Here is a 21257-nt window from a genome sequence, read left to right on the forward strand (position 1 = left end):
AGGAAGGAAGGTATTTAAAAAGCAAGAGGAATCACAAGAGATTAGTATATTAAGGTCCCAAGTTCATGCAGAGACTTTCTTTTGACCGTCAACCCTTCCAAGTCTGAAAACTTACATGATCACCAAAGCTGAATAGCAATTCAATCCATTAACAATTTTCCTATGTCCTCCAATCCAGAAAAAAAAAACAACTTACTTTAATTTAAATAGGTTTCTCCTTTTTCTACTGATCATTGACTAAATAAGATGCTTCTGTTCCAATCTAATTTTCTGTTTTGTTTTTGTTTTTGGCCATTCCTGGGCATTGGACTCAGGGCCTGAGCACTGTCCCTGGCTTCTTTTTCTCAAGGCTAGCACTCTGCCACGTGAGCCACAGCGACACTTCTGGCCGTTTTCTGTATATGTGATACTGGGGAATTGAACCCAGGGCCTCATGTATACAAGGCAAGCACTCTTGCCACTAGGCCATATCCCCAGCCACTCCAATCTAATTTTCAAGACCAAAATCTATGCATTAAATAAGCCTCACCTCTCAGGAACCCCTCCTATCCACTTCCCAACTTCCCATTCCTCCTTACTATCAATGTGAGATGCCCATGTAGAGAACATTTCCACCTTTTGATGTCATATCATACTATAGAAAGTAGGCAAGTCCCTAGGTTATGAGTTCATTTCATTCATATGCGTTTCATTAGATGCTACTATAATCTTGATTTTTATAAATAAAATAGCTGTGAGGGTAAGTGACTTGCCTGGAGCCACTTAGCTCATCCATCCAAGGCACTGTAAGGACTGTAATCAGAGGTTAATTCTCTCTTTGTGGCCTTTGTTACACAGTTTAGAACAGAATTTGTGGTTTTATCTCATTTCTCATTTCACAATTCACCAATCAATAGGATGTCATTTTGCTTGATTAATTAGCATAGCAAAGTGAGAATTTTTTGCTTTAGAAAGTCCAAAATTCCCATCTGTATGCTAATAAGTCAACCTCTGAGAAAGTAAAGTAATGGGAAATATTTGGCTGAGCTACCTATTAAGTAAAATAACCAAAAGGCAGAGTCTTGAAAGTACCTTTTTTTTTGGGGGGGGGGGTGTTAAATGCATACATCAAACATATTCTCAAGGCTTTGTGAGCTCATCTAGTGGTTTTCTTGCCATGACTATGAGCTGCCTCTTTGGGATCCATTTCTGTTTTACATTGATGTATGGCTGGATTTCTTCCAAATAGTTATGAATGTGATGCCCAGTATCTGTGACCTTGCTAAATAAACAACCATATGGATTGTTGATCATTTTTGAAGCACAGAACTGGATAAGGCAGCACATCCATAAACTAATTATCAAGGCATATCTTATACAATGGAGAGCCCTAAGTCTTTCAGTCTTTACCATTTGGATGGTCCTGTTGACCCTGATCCGTTCCCTTCAGTCAAACAAGTCACTTAGGTAGAAGAGGCAGGAGCCAGGGTAGGGCTAATTATGACTCAAGGAGAAGAGGAGGAAGCAGCCTGCTTTGGGTCAGACACCAGTGGTTCAGTATTTCTCTTAACTGAAGAAATTCCCAACAGAGCCACTTCTAGGAGGAGAAAATATCAGCATCAGCAAAACTGGCTTGGGATGTCCCTAATGCAGTCATCCTGTTTGCCTTTGGTGTCTGTTCCAAATTGTGCATCAGTGTAGCTACATGTCAAGCTTCTTTTGCAGATTCTCCCTTACTCTGGACATTCTCTGTCCTTCACTATTAAATTCTCTTGGTCTATTGCCTTAAGGAATGTTCTTTTACAATTCCTCACATACCAGTGTCAACTACTAAAGAAATGGTTGCTACTGGTTAGTACTGTAGTTTGAACATAAAGTGTTTTTCCAAAGGTGCTTGTATTGGGGCTGGGGATATAGCCTAGTGGCAAGAGTGCCTGCCTCGGATACACGAGGCCCTAGGTTCGATTCCCCAGCACCACATATACAGAAAACGGCCAGAAGTGGCGCTGTGGCTCAAGTGGCAGAGTGCTAGCCTTGAGCGGGAAGAAGCCAGGGACGGTGCTCCGGCCCTGAGTCCAAGGCCCAGGACTGGCAAAAAAAAAAAAAAAAAAAAAACAAAGGTGCTTGTATTAACAGTTTGGTTCCAAAAGTGTTGCTCTTGGCAGATGGCAGAACCTTTAAGAGGCAAGGCCTAGTGGGAGGCCTTTAGATCACTGACAGTGAGCCCTTGGAATTTGTGAGGGGAATCCCAGCATCTTTCTGTTCCTCTTTTTTCTTCTTTGCCATGGTGAAATAGGAGATTTAGCCCCACCTTGCCTTTTTGCCAGGATGAACTGCTTCTCCCTAGGCCTGAAAACAATGAGGCCAATTGATCAGGAAGAGGAATGTCTGAAATTATAAGGAACAATAAACCTTTTCTCTTCATAAATTGATTATCTCAAGTATTTTTCAGAGTAAAGGAATGGTGATTGGATTAAATTGTTAACCCTTCCCACATCTGACCGGTGCCCTTTCATAAAGAGTGGATAGAAGGTGGCACCTGGCATGACAGTGGGCTGTCACACTGGATATTTGGTACCAGTTGCTTCTGTGTAAGACCAGGCCTTCTCTTCAAGGGAATAAATTCCTATACTGTTCTGTTTCCCACTGCACAATATAATAACTATTTCCTTGTATTGCAAGGATCATTCCATGTTGAAAGGTCTTTCCATTCACGACACTCCTTATGTTTGCTATTCCAGCTGTAGTTCTGGAATCGTTGTGTGTGTGTGTGTGTGTGTGTGTGTGTGTGTGTGTGTGTGTGTGTGTGTGTGTGTGTGTGTGTGCCATTTATAATGCTCCCTGCCTGGGTTTTATGAGTAGTAGTCATCAAGTTCAGAAATAGCACTTTCCCCTTTGACACAGTGTGGTTCTAGACACTGTGTGACTAACCCATTTTAGTCCACCCTTTCTAACTCACTGGGAGCTCAGCATTGCAATAGAATCCTTCAAAACTGGCTGTTCTGTCTAATGGACATTTTCCTACCCTTATTATGTAGTTAGCCAAAATAGGAACATCAATGGGACATTTGTATCCACTATGAACAAGCCTATCTTCTCCAACAGAGGAGTTCCCATTTGGGCCTGGCTGTGTTTGCTAAAGTAGATCAACCTGACTGTTTTATTGCTAAGCAATTCTCCAGTCTTCATAAAAGAAGGGAAAGAACAGCAAAGTATTCCTCAAGGATTTGCCAGGAAAACATTAACTCTTCAGGTCTTATCTAAATGCTTGCTAAAGATAGCACCAGAGCAGACAGATTTAAATAGCAGGAAGAGAACCCTTAGTAACTGAGAAAAGTATCAGATCCTAATTGGAGGGGAATGGTAGAAATTATATCTCTGGGGAATCAACCTAAATTGTTCAGGTGGCCCTTCCAATAGAGGAGTGAAATAGATCAGAGCTGCCCTTCAGAGTCCCCTTGCATTTGAAAATGGTACATAGTTATTAAGAATGTACATTCACACACTTTGCAAACTGCTAAGGACTGCATTAGGTATAAATCATTACCATGAACAAATGTAAGAATTCCCAGCCAGGATCCATTGTCCTGCTCTCCTTTCTGAGTAAGAGGCAGAGAAACAAAAATGCATTACTGATGTTAACGGGGGCTTCAAAATAATCTGCTGTCTAGGGATAGCCATTCCTGGTTCTTAAGTACCAAATACACCTACTTCGGTTCTGAATATGTTGTCTTTTATTCACTTGGAGAATGAGTGCAAAGCACTACCATGTGTGACATTGCTGTGGTTTGGTGAGAAGGATCTCCCAAAAGAGCTATGTGTTGAAGGCTTGACCTATAGTTGTTGGTATGATTGATGGTTGATTGGATCATTAGAGTGCTGATCATGTATTGATGAGCTCGTGGCTGAATGAACTACTAGAAGATAGGACCTGGCTAGATGAAGTAGGTCACTGAGGCATGCTTTTGACGGATATTATTTGTCCTTAGGTCCTTTCTCTCTCTCACTGTCTCTCTGCTTCCTGGCTGCCATAGGGTGAGTAGCTTTGCTCTCCACATCCTTCTACCATGATGTTCTGCCTCAACATAAGCCTAATGTACCATAGACTAGACTTTTGAAGCCATGAGTAAAAGTACATTTTTGCTTCTATTTTTTGCAGTACTGAGGTTTGAACTCAGAGTCTCTCACTTGCTAGGCAGGTGCTTTACCACTTGCTAGTTGTTTTCAAGAGAAAATAATCAATAGCTTAGGTTTTATGCCCAAGTACCTGAGACTATTATCCTCATATTTGTGCTTTCCCATGAGGCTTAGATGACAGTTGTCCCCCAAATCTCACCCAATGTGATTTCCTTCTAGGTTGAAAAGAGATACATGCCAGTTTACCTAGCCCACTAATCAAGTCTTGTGCACTTTTTTATTTTTGGCCCCAACGGCCTCAGGCTACAATCCTTCAATCTCTACCAAACAGCTAGGATTAAAGGCCTGGGCCATTCATGGCTAGTTTTAGATCTTTTATTTTAAAGAATGCCGCATTTCCATCGATCAAGAAATCAATCCAACAATCAATACTCATTAAGCTTAAGGAGTGTACCAAGCACAGACTAGGCACTAGGTGGGGTAGTGGAGGATAAAAGACAAGCCTCTCACCCCATTGGGCCCATTTCTTTATGACAGCTACAAAAACAAATGAACAAGATCAGAGGCCTAAGTCTTTAAATTACATTGAAGTAGAAATAATTTAAAGCTGGGCATCTGTGCCTCATGATATGATCCTAACTACTCAGGAGCCTGAGATCGAAGGATCTAGATTCACAGCTACCTCAGGGAAGAAAAGTCCATGAGACTCCTCTTGCCAATTAACCACCAAAAAGCTGGGCATGGATCTGTCAAGTGGTAGAGCACTAGCTTTGAGCAAGAAAGAGAAGGGGTGGTGCCCAAACCCTAAGTTCAAGCCCCAGGACACACACACACACACACACACACACACACACACACACACACACACACAGTAATCTAAGAAGACAGGATAGTATACAACAATATAGAACCCATTTTAATGCCTAAGTTAAATTTTAGATGTTGCTACATGGAGAAGCTAAGTATAAAAGTCACGAAGTTAGCAAGAGAGCAATAGTGTGGCTCAGGCTCTGAGTTTAAATCCTAGTACAGTCATTATTTAAACAACAACAACAAAAAAGGAAATTAAACTTCTTAAGTTTCTCTACCCAAGACTCCTGTTTTCATTATGTTGGTTTTTGTTATTATTTTATCATCTTATAACATTTGTCTCATAACCACCGATCATAAATCGTGTTTAAAAAGTAAAACGTCCCCTCCTACAAATAGTAAAAAGTCAAAGAATAAACCGCAGTGTGTCACCAATAAGTACAAGATAAGTTCTGATAAATGACATGGAGATTTGTATTAGAGGAAAACACCTCTTCATGATGCCAAGAGTAGGAAAGGATGATGAGGTAGATAATTGAACCAGATTTCTACAAATAGGTGGCAAAGAAGCAAATGATGTGTAAGTAGAAGGAATAATAAGCCAAAGAAGAGCAATGGCCCAGCCTAGGCCAGCTGAGGGCATCATCGGTAACAAGATGAGTATATTAGTTTTCTAGAGATGTGGTAACAAAGTGCACAGTGAATGGTTTAAGCCAACAGAAGCATAATCTATAGACTTGTCTTGGTCAAGGTTTCTAGGAGAGCCATGCTCTCTTAAGCCATTATGTTTGTGAAGAGAATATATTCTATGCCTTTCTCTGGGCTTCTGGTGTGACCAGCATCCTTGGCTTATTGACCCATCACATCACACCATTCGCTGCCTCTGTCATCACATGGAGTTTTCTCCCAATATAAGTCTCTCTTTGTATGGACATCTCTATGTGTATGTACCTCTCTGTATCTCTTTTCCTCATAAGGACACCTGTTTGGGATCTCCTTCGTTAATTACATCTGTATCTGTTTCCAAATTAGGTGGTATTGTGAGGTTTTGAAATGAACATGAAGTTTAAAGAGAACACTATTCAGCCAGGTACATGCAGTTTGGCAAGAGCAGGGATATCGAAGAGAGAAAGAGCGGGAGATAAATGCAGAGGGAAAATGTGGAATAGCATAAATGTTAAGTATTTGGGACATTGGCAGAGGGTTTTGTACTTGAAGTTGTTTTTGTCTACAAGTATTAATAATTAAACTAGAGAAACATGAGAGGATTTGAGAGAGAGAAGTATGTGTGGTGAATTGTAGCAGAGGCTAACTATAGCTCAACAGCTATATGCATATGACCATATAAGATGATGCTTATTGAAATGAACTCCAAGAAATGGAAACAAGAGGTGTGCACTATTTGCAGTTCTTTCTTTCTTTCTCCCCTCCCCCTACCTCCAACCTTTGGTTGAGTCCCTGTTGTCACTGATTTTTTTTATTTCTGTACCCTTTGTCTTGTATATAAGTTTATCTGATTTGGGGAAGGGGAGTCACAGAAAAGGTGGGACAAAGGGTGAGCCAATGCAACAGTGATACTAACGAGACACAATGTTAGAAATGAACTTTACAACTTAGGGGTGGGGAAGGAATTGAAGGAGGGGGAGAAAATGAAGGAGGGTGTAATACTGTTCAAAAAGAAATGTACTCATTACCTGGCTTATATAACTCTAACCCCTCTGCATATCACCTTTACAAAAAAATTAAATAAATTAAATAAAAACAGTTTACAAAGAAAATTAGGAGCTCTCCATGAATTTAAGGTTCTACTTAAAAAAAAAAAGGAGAAATTCTGGAAAGACACATTAAGTTTCCTCTATTAAGTCTTGTTTTCCAGATGAGAATAAGGGACAAAAAACGCTAATACATAGTTAAAATATCTATTTTCATTCTATTTGCCAATATTCTGTGTCATGGTAGTCCAAGTTAGTATTCTAGTTGCTATCATACAGACCCAAATCCATCTTCCCTTGGGTTACTTTCCAAAGACACAAACATGAGGCTAGACTCATAGAGCTAACATGCTTTCGTTGCCACAAAACAATCACCTTCTAAAAGGGGAAACTGAGGCTTGGTGTAACACCTCCCATAGGACATGGGAAATACCTTTGAGTTGCGTTCTCAAAGGTAGCTATTTTGCATTGAGCCTTTTTTGATCTCTCTCTGTTGTGCCATTAAGATCTAAAAGTCCATTTTCCTCTCTAAACTAATGTTTAGTTCATTTCTATAAAAAAAATCCTTTGAGACTGGGAAATTCATAAAGAAAAGAGATGTCTTTATTCATGAATGACTGCACCTGAGAGCCTTGACGTTCTCATCACATGACATGTGGATGTCATCAGACAGTGAAAGAGTATATTGGAGTAGTAATGGGTGTGTCAGGATGGAGAGAAGGGAATGAGGAGACCAATGAGCACGTGAAAAAAAATCATCCCACTCCCAGGACTAATCAAGTCACTTGTGAAAGACATTAATTTTTCTGAATAAGCTCACCTCCCAACTCTGCTACATTAACAACCAAATTTCAACATGACTTTTGGTGAAGAAAAATCATATGCAAACTATAGCACCTAGGTCTACATGGAAAAGAGAAAACAAAACTGTCTTCTGGAACCTGAAAATGTTGAAAAATAATTTATTCTGTGATCTAGGGAGAGGAAAGTATTAAGCCAGGGAAGGTTACATCTTGAAGAAGATCCTTGTTCAGAGCATTGTAGAATATGTCCTAAAGCTTCTGAGCAGGAATGAAAAAGGAACCACCCATCTGACTTATGGAATTGTAACCATAATTTATAACTTTGTATGACTCCTTAATAATATTTTTAATGAGGTCACTACTCACCACTCTGTGTTTACCTGGATAGACTTTCAGGGTTAGTGGTTAAGGCATTTGGGAGCACTTTCCAGCCATCTTTGTTTTCATTTCATTCATTTGCCAGCCAAAGGTAGGTTGGACTGTCCTCCAGCCTTCACCTGGGAAATGAATAAAGTTAAATTGAATACCTGAAACTCAGAGTAAAATCAGAAGCTAACCTGGGATTAGGCAGTAGAGTTGCCTGAAAAACACAATGAAGCCCTCTTGCCCCACAGGAAGTCTTAAGGTAAACAAAAGAGAGACAAACAATGAACTGCCAAAGGATTATATGTCCATTTTAAGGTTTTATATAATTAGAATCAATCAAGTATTCCCTGTGCCTGCTTTCCTCATCTCTGGAGAGCAAGAAACAGGATGACACAAGCGGGCTTGTTTTGTCTTTCCTTTTTATTCCAATTCAGAGCATTTCCGATGTGTGCTCAAGAGTAGCCTGCTTCGAAATTCTATTACCCGGTGATTCTCTGTGGCTTATCAAACATGCTGAATTTAAAACAGAAAGAAGTACACTAGTTAAGACACCCTCCCCCCCCCAAAAATGTGCATCTCAATTTTTAATCAAGTTCAAAGGTTTTCAAAGGTGATGGGGGGGGGGGGGCGGCGGGCTGGGAATATGGCCTAGTGGTAAACTGCTCGCTTCGTATACATGAAGCCCTGGGTTTGATTCCTCAGCACTACATATATAGAAAAAGCTGGAAGTGGCACTGTGGCTCAAGTGGTAGAGTGATAGCCTTGAGCAAAAAGAAGCCAGGGACAGTGAGTTCAAGCCCCAGGACTGGCAAAAAACAAAACAAAACAAAAAACAAAGGTGATCAGGAAAGTATAGCAGGCTTCTGAGAAGTTACAGAAATTTAAGTATCTGAAGCCATCCAGAGCCTGTGAGAATTTGCCAGGGGTTCCTCCCTACGGTGCCAATCAACCAATCTTCACTTCCATGACAACCACGTTTAATACCCCAGTGGGTGGGAAGGATGACTTTATGCCTGAGAACACCAAGAGGCAGAAACCCAGAACAGAAGATCTTTAACCTCTCTGAAATGCCAGGAGACAAACGTAAAAACCTAAGTAGTCAGGAAAAAACCTACAGTCTTCTTATCTTGAGACAGAAGTGAGAATGCCCAACAGCAGAATGGTGAGTGGGTAGGGGAGAATTTTCTGCCAGATTCGATTGGACACCCAGCCCCCTTCCTGATTAGATAAGAAGCACAGAAAAGCCCTGATGGCAGCTCTGGTTGTTTTGTCACCCCACAGGCAGACACTCAGCCATCTGTGGGGTCTCATCCTTGCCTGGAGTAGAGGGTTATGGATAGCCTTCCTACCAGCCCCCAGATCTCTCCTCCCTGGCCTTTTCTCCTCTGCCCATCTAGCAGCTCCTTGTGCCTAACTGAGAATTCTGTTTCCTCTACATTCTTGGATTATCAATTAGTCAAATAACTCTGCAGGGCATTTTCTAGGCATCTTTCATCTTTAGAATTACCTCATCTAAATCATGGGCTAAGTCATTAATGTTTACAGATGAGGTCTTGCTTTGCCCTCTCCTTCCTGAATCTCACCAACACTTTTTAAATGTTACTAGCTGACTGATCCCTGGTGCTCTGGTGTTAATGTGCCCCTGTGTTAGGTATAACTCTCCAAACAATGAGTATGGAGAGGTGGGAACTAAATGCAATCAGTATTGAGAGGTGAGATGATTATGATTCCCCCTCAAGAGATTAATTGGATCTAATGAAAGTTTAATTAAATGCAATGTTAGTGGGTTCCTGATCAAAGGGTGGCTTTTCCCTGTTCTTATTCCTCTCTCCTTTCTGCCCCTTGCCCTTCCACCTTCTGCTGTGGGATGATAGATCAGGAAGCCCTCACTAGATGTGTATACTTCAACCCTGGACTTCCCACTCTCCAGAACTATAAGCAAAGGTCTCCATTTCTTGTAAGTTACTTGGTCTGTAGTATTCTGTTATGGCGACACTAAACAGACGGTAACACTCAGCTTCATTCCTTTCTTCCATTTTCATATATTTTCTGGGCTTATCCATATCTTGTAAAAATGTGTGCTAAAGAAAAGCTAAAAAGGAGTGAGGGAAAGTGGACAGGAAAGGTATTTATCTAGGAAGCTCAGGCATGTTAAGCTATGTGAGAGACAGGAGTATCTGCCAGAGTGTAAGGGAAGCGTGAGTAAAACTTGTGCTCGAATTTGAGATTTTGTTCTTATGCTCAGTGATTCTATACTGAACACCCTGTGTACATTTGGAATATTTCAACACTGGTTGACAACTAAAAAGCCCCAGATGACATTACAGAGAGTATATCTCTTAATACAAAAATCTCCAAGTGTGTTTATGAACACACCTTCTGTCCACTCAAAGCCTAGGCCGTCTAATTATGGTTGTATTCATCGGGATGGAAACCTTCTGAGGGAGGGTAGGGTGTGGCCATTGCTACACAGGCAGTTAGTGAATTGTCTTAGGATATGGGCTTTAATACAAGATCAATTCATGAGATTACCTTTTTCACTCATTTCCAGCTCAACAATGAATAGACTTTTGTAGGAATGATTGGCAGAGATATTTAAAAAACTTAACTTATCAAATAGTATTTAATAAAGGCCTTTGTCTCCATTCGTCACAGGGAGTCTAGTTTAAGGCTTATATACAGGAACATTTTAATTAATATGCATACTCTTACTGACATATTTTAAAATAGTAGTTCACTAACTAATGTCAGAATCACTGGCGTTAAAATATCATTGTGATCATTGAAGTTGTAAGAAAGAATCGTTGAATGCTGCGTGACAACTGAGTATGTAATGACAAATTTAATCAGCTTGGTACTTAATTCAAATAGCCTTTGATTTGTGATAGTGTTGGGGTTTGAACTTCTTAGGGTCTTCCTCTACCACTTGAGCCAAACCCCAGTCTTTTTTGTTTTAGTGCTTTTTCAGATAAGGCCTTCAGTTTTTGTTCAGGTCTGCCTCAGATTGTGATCTTCCTACCTATGCTTCCTATCTAGCTGGGACTATAGGGTTTTGCCAACATGCGAGCATATTTGTTGAGATAGGATCTCTCTGATGTTTTTCCTGGGTTGGCTTTAACCCCTTCTGATTTCCCACTCTTAAGTAGCTGGGTTCTAGGCATGAACCACCACACCCAACTTTTTTTTGACATATCGATTTTCAGAGCATCATACAATGAAAGCATCATCTCTGAGTATATAGGCCATTTAGAAATTGTTCATTTTTATTAAATCTGTCTTCATAAATTTACCTTCATACATGTTAAATGTCTTCTTGGGCTAAAAGTTGAAAGAGATGAATGACTAGGAATAAAGGTGTGTAGCTCAATCCTTAAAAGTCAGGCTGGGGTTAGTATAAGCAAAATTTCTGATCTATATGTTCAAGCTAGAGAAGTAATTAAAATCACCTATTTTCTACAAATTTATCTTTGTTTTCATGGCCCCACTTCTGCTATCTTGCTGTTGATTTTTGGAAAAGTTAACAAATCTCTCTGAGTCTTGCATTCCATAGAATAAGAAAAGCACATTTATCTTCCTTAAGCCTCAGCATTGTTACAAGGGGAAAATAAAATATGTGCAGTATACCTTGCTGTCAGTGATACATAATTATGTATGCCAAAATGTCTTCGACTTGGACTCACCATCATCTCCTCCTCCATTCTCCTCTGCTTTGCAGGGGAGAATCTGGGAGCAACACATTATCTGTGGAATCCCATCAACAGAGACCCCCAGAGGAGATAGAGAAGAGAAGGGGAGGCAGTTCAAAACACAGGTGTGGGAAGGTTACAGACATGAGGTTAGCAAAGGCCTCTGGGAACTTCACTCTTCATCCCGTGAGCAGAAGCGGGATGGGTGGCAGGCATTCATGGGAACCTGGACACTTCCAGGTAGTATCTTCCTGGTGATCTCCTGCCAGTCATCCTTCCCCTTGTATAAGTGGCCCAATCACCATGACCCAGTACTTCTCAGCAGTTGCCTAAGCTTCGGAATCTTTGCTCTCTGGACTGCTTAGATGGAGTCTTTTTTTCTTTTGAGTGAAATGATAGAATTCATAAACTTAAATTTCATGCTTCCTTCTGAATCATACCTCAATCTTTGGCATGAGGCAAAAAACTATCCATTTTCAGAGGAAGTAAGGTTACATGTTCTGCATTTCTGTACTATATGGTGAGATACAGAGTGCGGGAAATATTCCAAAAGAATACTGAAAATGTCGAATGAAACGTTTTTCCAAAAATCTTTTAGAATGTTTGGCTTATAGAGAAGGAAGTAATAAAAAATTCCCAAAAGCTAAAGTGAAACAGGAGACACACAATAACAAAAACAACAACAAAAACCACTGAAGTAAAGGCAATGTTTAAAGAATCACTATATCCCAGAATTTCAGAAAGCTGAGTCTCCCAGATTCAAGAAATAAAGAAAAGCTAAAAAAATTACATTCATCCAAAACAAAATGGCAAAGAACCAATAGCCCCCTCAACAAGTGGGCTAAAGACTTAAAAAGAGACTTCTCTGGTGAGGAAATGAGAATGGCCAAGAGACATAGGAAAAAGTGCTGTACATCACTGGCCATCAAAGAAATGCACATCAAAACAACATTGAGATTCCATCTCACCGCAGTAAGAATGTCTTATATCAAGAAAACTAACAATAACAAATGTTGGAGGGGATGTGGCCAAAAGGGAACCCTATTTCATTGTTGATGGGAATGTAAACTGGTTCAGCCACTCTGGAAAGCGGTATGGAGGTTCCTCAGAAGGTTCAACATAGAGCTCCCCCTATGACCCAGCAGCCCCACTTTTGGGCATCTACCCAAAAGACCACAAACAAGAACACACTAAAGCCACCAGCACAACAATGTTCATGGCAGCACAATTTGTCATAGGTAAAATATGGAACCAACCCAGATGCCCCTCAGTAGACGAATGGATCAGGAAAATGTGGTACATATACACAATGGAATTTTATGTCTCTATCAGAAATAATGACATTGCTCCATTCGTAAGGAAGTGGAAGGACTTGGAAAAAATTATACTAAGTGAAGTGAGCCAGACCCAAAGAAACATGGACCCTATGGTTTCCCTCATAGGAAGTAGTTAGCACAGGTTTAGGATAGTCACAGCAGAGGATCACAAGAGCCCAATAGCTATGCCCTTATGAACACATAAGATGATGCTAAGTGAAATGAACTCCATATTATGGAAACAACTGTTATATCACTGTTGTAATTACTTTCAACATCCCATGTGAAACTGTAGCTTCTATTGTTGATGATCCTCTTGTATCCCCTTCCTGTGGTTGTACCTGCACTATCACTGTATCTTATCTGAGTACATTGGAAACTGTGTATACTGGTATTAGAACTAGGAAAGTGAAAGGGAATACCAAAATCGAGAGACACAGGATAAAAAGACAAATGACTACAAAAGCAATACTTGCAAAACAGTTTGGTGTAAACCAACTGAACAACTCATGGGAGAGAGGGAAAGGGGGAAGGGGGGAGGGGGGGAATGAGGGAGGAGGTAACAAGCAGTACAAGAAATTTATCCACTGCCTAATGTATGAAACTGTAACCTCTCTGGTTGGGTTTTGTTTTTTTAACTGTATTTTTTTGTGTTTTCTTTTTTGGTACTGGGGATTGAACCCAGGACGTTGCACTTGCTAGGCAAGTGCTTTGCCACTGAGCTACATCCTAGCCCAAACTGTAACCTCTCTGTACATCAGTTTGACAATAAAAAAATTAAAGAAAATTAAAAATAAGAAATAAAGAAAAGCAGTTCCACATAAGACTGAGGACAGACAAAAATCACTCCTATCTAGATACTTCTGTGTCAGTGAAGATACTTCATACTAAGAGATGATCCTACATGCAGTCCAATTAAGTTGGATTTCAAATAAATAAGTAATTTGATACCCACCTGCAGTGTCATAACTACAGTTTTGAGTTGAAGTACAATTTCATGAACTTTTTGCTTGAGCAAATCATGATCTTTTGAATCATGATCTTTCCAATTTTTGGCTCCCAAGTACCTAGGATTATAGAAGTGAGCTACTGTATCCAGCTGAATTCAGATCATTTTACCTTCTCTGAGCCGATAAAGGTAAAAAATAGATCCAGTATTTCTTCCTATATCTGAAGCAGAGGTTAACCTCAAGTCACCATTTTATTTTCCCGATTCTCATAAGGACTCTCACAAGAAGCAAAGAGTTGTTGGAGTTATTTAGAGTTTCCTCAGGGCTGTTCAAGGTGAAAGGGAAAGAAGCAAGAACCAACTTCTCCAAATGTAACAGATTCCAAGGCCCTTCCCTAAACCTGTACTTACTGTCTATTTTTATCCTGCTCATTCCTATCATGTCTCTCAACTATCTCAATACTGCCCAAATGGAGGCTCCCATTTCTGTCCCTTTCTTACTCAGCAAAATTGTTTCTTTGGCCACCCTCCTCTCCTGTTTTCCTCATGTCACAGTCAGTGTCTGTCTCCAGCACTTGAACTCAAGGCCTGGGCTCTGTTCCTGAAGTTTTGTGCTTTTTTTTTTTTTTTTTTTTGCCCAAAGGCTAGCACTCTACCACTTGGAGCCATAGCTCCGCTTCTGGTTTTCTGGTAATAAACTGTAGAGTCTCAGATTTTCCTGCCTGGGTAGCTTCAATCCATGATTCTTGAATATCAATCACCTGAGTAGGTAGGATTATAGGTGTGAGCCACTAGCGCCCAGGTGAGCTTTTTTTCCAGTGTTTCATTTTCATGACTTTCAGTCTTTCCATGTTCTCAGTCTTTAATTCAGACATCCTCTGAGTTCCAGAGTTGCCTAACTAACAGACTGCCTATCTTGGCTGTTACAAACAGGTCTCTAAGCAGTTGACATGTTCAGAACTAGATGTACTATATATGTTCTCTCTTCCAAACGTATTTGAGACTTCTCCATCTTGGGAAATGGGTCACTCTCCCCCTAATTGCTCAAGATAGAAGCTAGTATTGACCTTGTCACTTCTGTCCATACCCAGTCCAATCTTGTCCATTCTTCTTCCAAATTAGATGGCAAGCTATTCATTTTTTAAAAAAATTATTTTATTTATGTGGTACCAAGGAGTTAAACCCAGGGCCTCATGCATGGCAGGCACGCACTCTACCACTAAGCCACATTCCCAGCCCAAGCTATTCATTTTTTATCATCACCACCAAGCACCCTACCCTGGTGGCCAAATTCATTGCCCATATGAACTATAAAACATCTCCAAGCTGGTCTTCCTGTGTCTATTCTCAACCTCTCCCCATAGCAGAAGAGTTTGGAAATGACTTCCCCCCTTCTGGCACCTTCTTGTTTCACTTAGAATAAAACTCACTTCCTAGTCAATCTGGATGAATAAAGCTTGCTTTACCAGGCTTAATGCTGCAGACTCAGATTGAACCTCTCTCTTCCTGGTATGATTTATTTTAGATATTCTTGGCTCTTCTATTTTTCTGCAAATCTATGAAGCTCTGCCTTACACCAGGACTTTCACACATTTGCCTTCTTGCCTGGAATGCTCCCCCCAATCACCATTCCATGGTACACTGTTCCTCTTTAGGACTTAGCTTTAACATAAATTTCTCAGAACAGCCTGACTACTTCCATAAAATACACACCCGCCCCCACCCTTACCCCATACTCTGATGCATAGTTTCTCAGATGTTTTCCTTCAGAGCACATAGGGTTCTTTTGTGTTTTCATATTTATATTGCCCATCAGTCAGCAAAATCTGAATGGGCAGGGACTACATATGTTTCCCTTTTCATCATAAGCACCCTACCCGACACCTGGCATTCCAGGAGGCACTTCATGAAGGTTACTGCAGGAGAGAATGAATGAAGCATTTCCCTCCTGTTCTCCTTGTTCCTTGGTTGACCTCACAGTTCTCTTTAGTGTTGTATAGGTCAAAGGGCCACTGAAGGCAGACCTCCTTTAGAGTTGGTTGTTGACACTTAAATGCTTTGAAATCTGACCATGTTCAGAGAGTTGTAACACAAATTCTAGAAAGTGCCCTGGCAGCTTGGAATATCAATCGGACTTTGAGCTGTTCCAGCTATTTTGGACAGTGATGATTTATGTTCAAAGAGAAGCTTAGAGCCATAGTAATTACATCTGTTTTGTCAAAGGAGAAAGAATGTTTGTTGTGATTCTGGCTGTCGCTCAAAGATAGATGCTCTCTGGCAGACTTTTCCAGGTTTACACTGTCCTCGGTTACCACCTGTGCCAGGTGCTAATTAGCTAACTGTGTATTTGTGTAACCAAAGAGAGTTCAAAAAGACATTAAATCAGGGAAGAAGTGAGGAAGAGGCCAAACTCAAGAAGAGAGACAGAATCATAAGGGAGATAACCAGATGAAAGAGAAGTGGCCAAGGGAAATCGAAGGAGGCATGGGTAAAGATAGACACAGCCTCTTTCTGTCTGAATGGGTGTTGAAAGGCCAGTTTCCCTCCTAGTTGCTGGGGCTGGGCCAGCACTAGGCCTGGGAGAGGTGTTTAATGTCATCCAAACCTGTAGCTCCTATTGACAGGCTGGTTAATGGGCTCATGAGGTGAGTCTGTGAAAAGAGAATTCTTTAGTATGTCAAATTAGAACCAATTGTTTGGTGGCTACCATGGAACCAAGGACCTTTTATTTTGAAATCAGAATTCAAAAACAAGTCTCAAAAAGGTAAAGGAGGGAATGAGGCTTGCCGTTAGAGTGCTTGCCTCGTATACATGAAGCCCTGGGTTTGATTCCTCAGCACCACATAGACAGAGAAATCCAGAAGTGGCGCTGTGGCTCAAGTGGTAGAGTGCTAGCCTTGAGCAAAAAGAAGCCAGGGACAGTGGTCAGTCCCTGAGTTCAAGCCTCAGAACTGGCAAAAAAAAAAAGAAAAGAAAAGAAAAGGTAAAAGACCTTTCAGCATGATACCAGTGAGAACTCAGATTTGCAAGCTAATAAACAAGTCCTCACACCCCAACATAGACACATACACAAGAGGGATTTTTTTTCTTTATTTTGTTCTCTTCTGAGTTTGGAAACCAAAAATAGGTACAAAGATTTCAGAGGGGATATTCCAGAGCCACCCTCTAGTATAAATTGGTGAGAAACAAAGGCTGTGTGTTTCTGGCTTATGTGCATGCAGATACACTTGTCATCTCCTCATAGCCATTTTATTAAGGATGAGAAAGTATTTGGTGACCTTTGGAGAAATTGTGGTTTTATTTTCACTGAGAAAACCAGAAGAGAGTGAACCAAATTTCTAGGCAACGGGAAGGTTGGTCTTAATGCCCCAGGGACGTGTTCTTGGGAGTACTATGGAGGATTCTGAGGAAGTGGGCTTGCTACCAACATGTCCTCTATATAGGTTCCCAAACTTAACACTTGAAAACATGATTTCCGTCCATCCTCTGTCTCTGTGGAACAACTACCAATAGCAGCTGTGGGCATGTCTCTGTGTTATCCTTCCACTGCCTAGGCTCAAGATCCATGTCCTTGAATACTGTGAACAACAGGTTAAAACAAAGGTTGGAAAGGAGGAAGAAAGGGAGGGATGGAGAGAAGGGAAGGAGGGAGAAAAGGAGGGAAAACAATCTGGCAACAGAAGGAGTAAGCTTACACATGTCTCTTGTCTCTGAACTCAGTGGATTAGGCACTGTGTTTTAACAACTGCTCAACTCTGGGTACATTTGCCTACATCTTCCTTAAATTTTCTCCTTTCTCATATGTATAGACTTTCTGACCATTCCCATCCATTTCCTTTACAGAGTGTTCTCCTTTTGTCTATCATTAAAATCAGAGAGTCTCACTAAGGTGGATTTTCCTCTCTAGGGAAAGCTTCACAATGTCTGCAGAGTTTTGATTGTTGTGTCTTGGTTGGGGGATAGGGCTGCAGTGTAGGTTTCTATACCTAGTAGATAGAAGTTAAGGATGATGTTATGCACCTTAGAGTGTACAACCAGTCCCTCAACATAAAGAATGGTCTGTTCTAGGCAAAACCTATTTTTTCCCCTTGATGGTACTAAGGTTTGAACTCAGGATCTAATGCTTGCTAGGCAGGTGCTCCACTCTTTGAGCCACATCCTAAGCCTAGGAATGGTCCCTTCTGAAATGTCAGTAGAGTGGATATTTAGAAACTCTGACTTGACTATGTGCTTCCACAGTGTTTCTCGCAGACCCTTTATTCTTCTCATTCCACACTCTCTTTCGGTCTTTCCTTTACTACTGTTTTAAAATCACAGTTAAGAGCAGAAAAATTCATAAGATTCTTATCTCTAACCAGTAAAAAGCTGAAAGTAAGATGTGGGTCAAATGTTAGAGGACCAGCCATGATCAGGAAAAGCCAATTAAGATCCAGAAGCCCTATGTTCAAGCCCCAGCACTAGCACATACACATACAAAATACATCTATATTCTGATGGCTCCTGAGTTTCTGTCTTCAGCTAGATTTCTCTTCTCAGTACTAAACTCACATGCAATACTTATAGTCCTACTGGACAGCTTCAATATGATATCCTATGGAAAATCCTCTTTTTAGCTTTATTTTGTTTCAGGATTTTCAGCAGGAAAAAAAGTATTCATAAAAATACTCATTATATGTAGTTATCTGGAATTATCTTTCATTTCAAATTAACACAGCACAATTTGATGATACATTGTGAGATAATCATACCTGGCTTAGGAGACCAACAAAAACTCTTAAAGAGATTTTCTTGAGTCTTTTAGGATAGAAAGATTTTAACCCAGGGAGCCATCAGAAGTGACAAAGCTCTTTGAGTTAAGCAAGGACTTGTTATCTTCCATTGTAGACTCCAAATGTTCAATTTACTGCCTATCGTTTTCAGAGACTACCACATCATTATTTTGAAATGGCCTGGTCCTAGGATGACACCATGGGGTTGCAATAACTACACTTAAACTTGCTGATATTTTTTAAGTGCAAAGATTTTATCTTACATGCTAAAACAGAACTGCCTCTTTGGAGATACTCGATGGATATTAAATGTGGTTGTTCCTGAGGAAAACATCTTTCTTTTACCTCTGAGCCTCATTCTCACCTATCTCCTTCTCCACAGGCAAAACCTCCACAGTTGAGCATGTATCCCCTATCATGTGTGTGTTGATGCATGCACACACACACACACACACACACACACACACACACGTCTGTCAGTTGATCATGTGAACTTTAGAAAACCAGTAGTGAAACAACCATTCTGCTGGACTCCAATGAGTCCCTTCAGAAGGTGATGTTGGGTATACAAGGGATGGCAAAGGCAGGAAGGAGAAAGTGTGAAAACTGGCCCTTGTGACCACAGTCCTGAGGAGGAATTGGAAGCTGACCCTGGAGCTTGTACTTAACAGGTACTTTGGAATCCTCTTATCTCTCAGCTAACCCAGTGACAGGTACATTCTGTGTCCTCTCTGGCATTGGCTAGGAGGTGTCCAGGAGGAAGCAAGGATCCTGAGACACGGGGCCGCCCAAGCAAAACAAATCCCAGTGCTTCCTAAACTCCCTGCCTGTTGAAAAGAACAGTCTTCTCTCTCCAACTTGGAGCAGCTTTATAGAGAGCTGCCCATCTGTCTGTCTGTAAAACGTCTCTGTGAGTACCATGTGGAGCCGAGCGAGAGCATGTTCGGAAGGAGAGGGGGTAGCAGATTGATAAAGAGGAGGGGCTGTTGAGGAGATATTCAAGAGAGCCAGAGGGGTGGGGGAGAGAGAGAGAGAGAGAGAGAGAGAGAGAGAGAGAGAGAGAGAGAGAGAGAGAGTTCTACTTGGCCCAGCCTCAGATGGAGGGCTTCAGAACAAGGGATCCCAAGATGACCAAAGGACACCCGTGCTGGATGCATGCATGCCTTGCTGCTTCTTGCAGACCTGTGCCTCTTCCTTGGTGGTGCCATCTGAGTCTCCCATTGGTTTGCCATTGTATTGATTGCTTCCAGAAGTCACCCTTGTTCACTGGCTTCCTTGTAATTCCCTCAAGATAATCTCTAACACTTAGATTTTATCTTTTGCCTTGAGAAAAGAGGTGATTATCCTGGAGTGAGATTGATTCTGTTAGCTTGCCCTCCAGGACATAATTTGAGATATAGCTACTGGTATCTGTGAATGTTGATCTGGGCTGGATTTCCAAGTATTCACACTACCAAAGCTATGAGAAAGACCTCTTCCTCCTCTTTGACTCTACTTTAGCATTCCACAGATTCATTCATTAATGTCACCAATATTAAGTGGCCTGAGCCTGTAGCTGCTTCTGCCTCTGGGAGACTTTGGTCCTTATTAGATGAAGGCACTGTGTACATCACACATGGAGTATGGGTCCAGACAGAAGGCTCCAGGCTGGTGAGCAAAGGACAGATGCCTATTGCAGTGTGGGAATGCAGTTAAGGATTACTCAGCCCTGCACACTGGGAAGAAGGTGAAGTGGGTAGGGGAAAGAAAATAAGCAATGTGCCATGGTTAGAGAGGGAACAAGGGGATTTCAGATGAACATCCAGAGAGTTAAGGAGGTAAAAGTGGAAAGTTCTGGCATGGAGGTACACAGAACAGGTAACTAGATCATTAGGACTTCTGCAAGCTACCTTGACATCATACCCTTAACAAGACAATCAGTGAAAACATTTAAGAGATGAGAGATCTCCCTCAAAGAATTTCTAATTTCAGTGAGCCTAGGATGAGGGAGAAACATAAAAATGATGCATTAGAACACAACGCTGAATCTCATAGAGCAGAAGTCTAGTATGCCCAGCAGAGCCATCAGGGAGCACAGGAGACGGAGCACTTCGGACTGAGGCAATGGAGGAAGGAGCTTCTCTTTTGCAGTAAGTGGGTATCAACATTACCATTGATGTTTCTATTTCCCCAGGCATATACATTTCTGTGCCATCATAATACCCTCATTCCAGCCTTTAAACAAGCCATATGAGACCTGTTTGTGTCTCCCTTGCCTCTGGGACACCAACAAAAGCACTTGTGGGAAAATGACATTTTGTCTACTCTCCTGATCACAAAAGACAACAATAAAGGACACAATTCTCATCTCCTTACTGGCAGAGTCCTCTTACATCGACTATGTTTTAATATTCTTCATTCAGATGTGAGCTGTTTATAGTATTGGGAACTCTGAGCTATTTGTGTGGATGACACTATTGGAATCACTGTAATGCACCATACCCCTAAGTGAAATACAACAGTAGAAAGTTATTTTCAGCATTCTTACTACAGAAAAACCTGTTTTCTGAACAGAGAGAAAGAAGGGAGTTCTTGCAGTCCATTGCTTGTTGTTTTTATGTTGGCTGTCTGGACCCATGGCTAACCTCAAGTCTCAATAATAGCAGTATAGTTAGCCTTATGACTAGTAGACCTGCTTTTTATCATTGTCCTGTTTTTCTTGTCTATCTTCTCATGTTAACATATACACTT

The 21257-nt window shown here is 41.0% G+C and overlaps 1 protein-coding gene across 2 annotated transcripts in view; it reads left to right on the forward strand.

Moving 5' to 3' along the window:
- LOC125352256 (androgen dependent TFPI regulating protein) overlaps positions 1 to 21257 on the forward strand; it is a 79413-nt gene that overhangs the window by 27307 nt on the left and 30849 nt on the right. The gene's annotated exons all lie outside the window — the stretch shown is intronic.

This window comes from Perognathus longimembris, chromosome 6 (assembly GCF_023159225.1).
Source record: "Perognathus longimembris pacificus isolate PPM17 chromosome 6, ASM2315922v1, whole genome shotgun sequence".
NCBI lineage: Eukaryota > Metazoa > Chordata > Mammalia > Rodentia > Heteromyidae > Perognathus > Perognathus longimembris.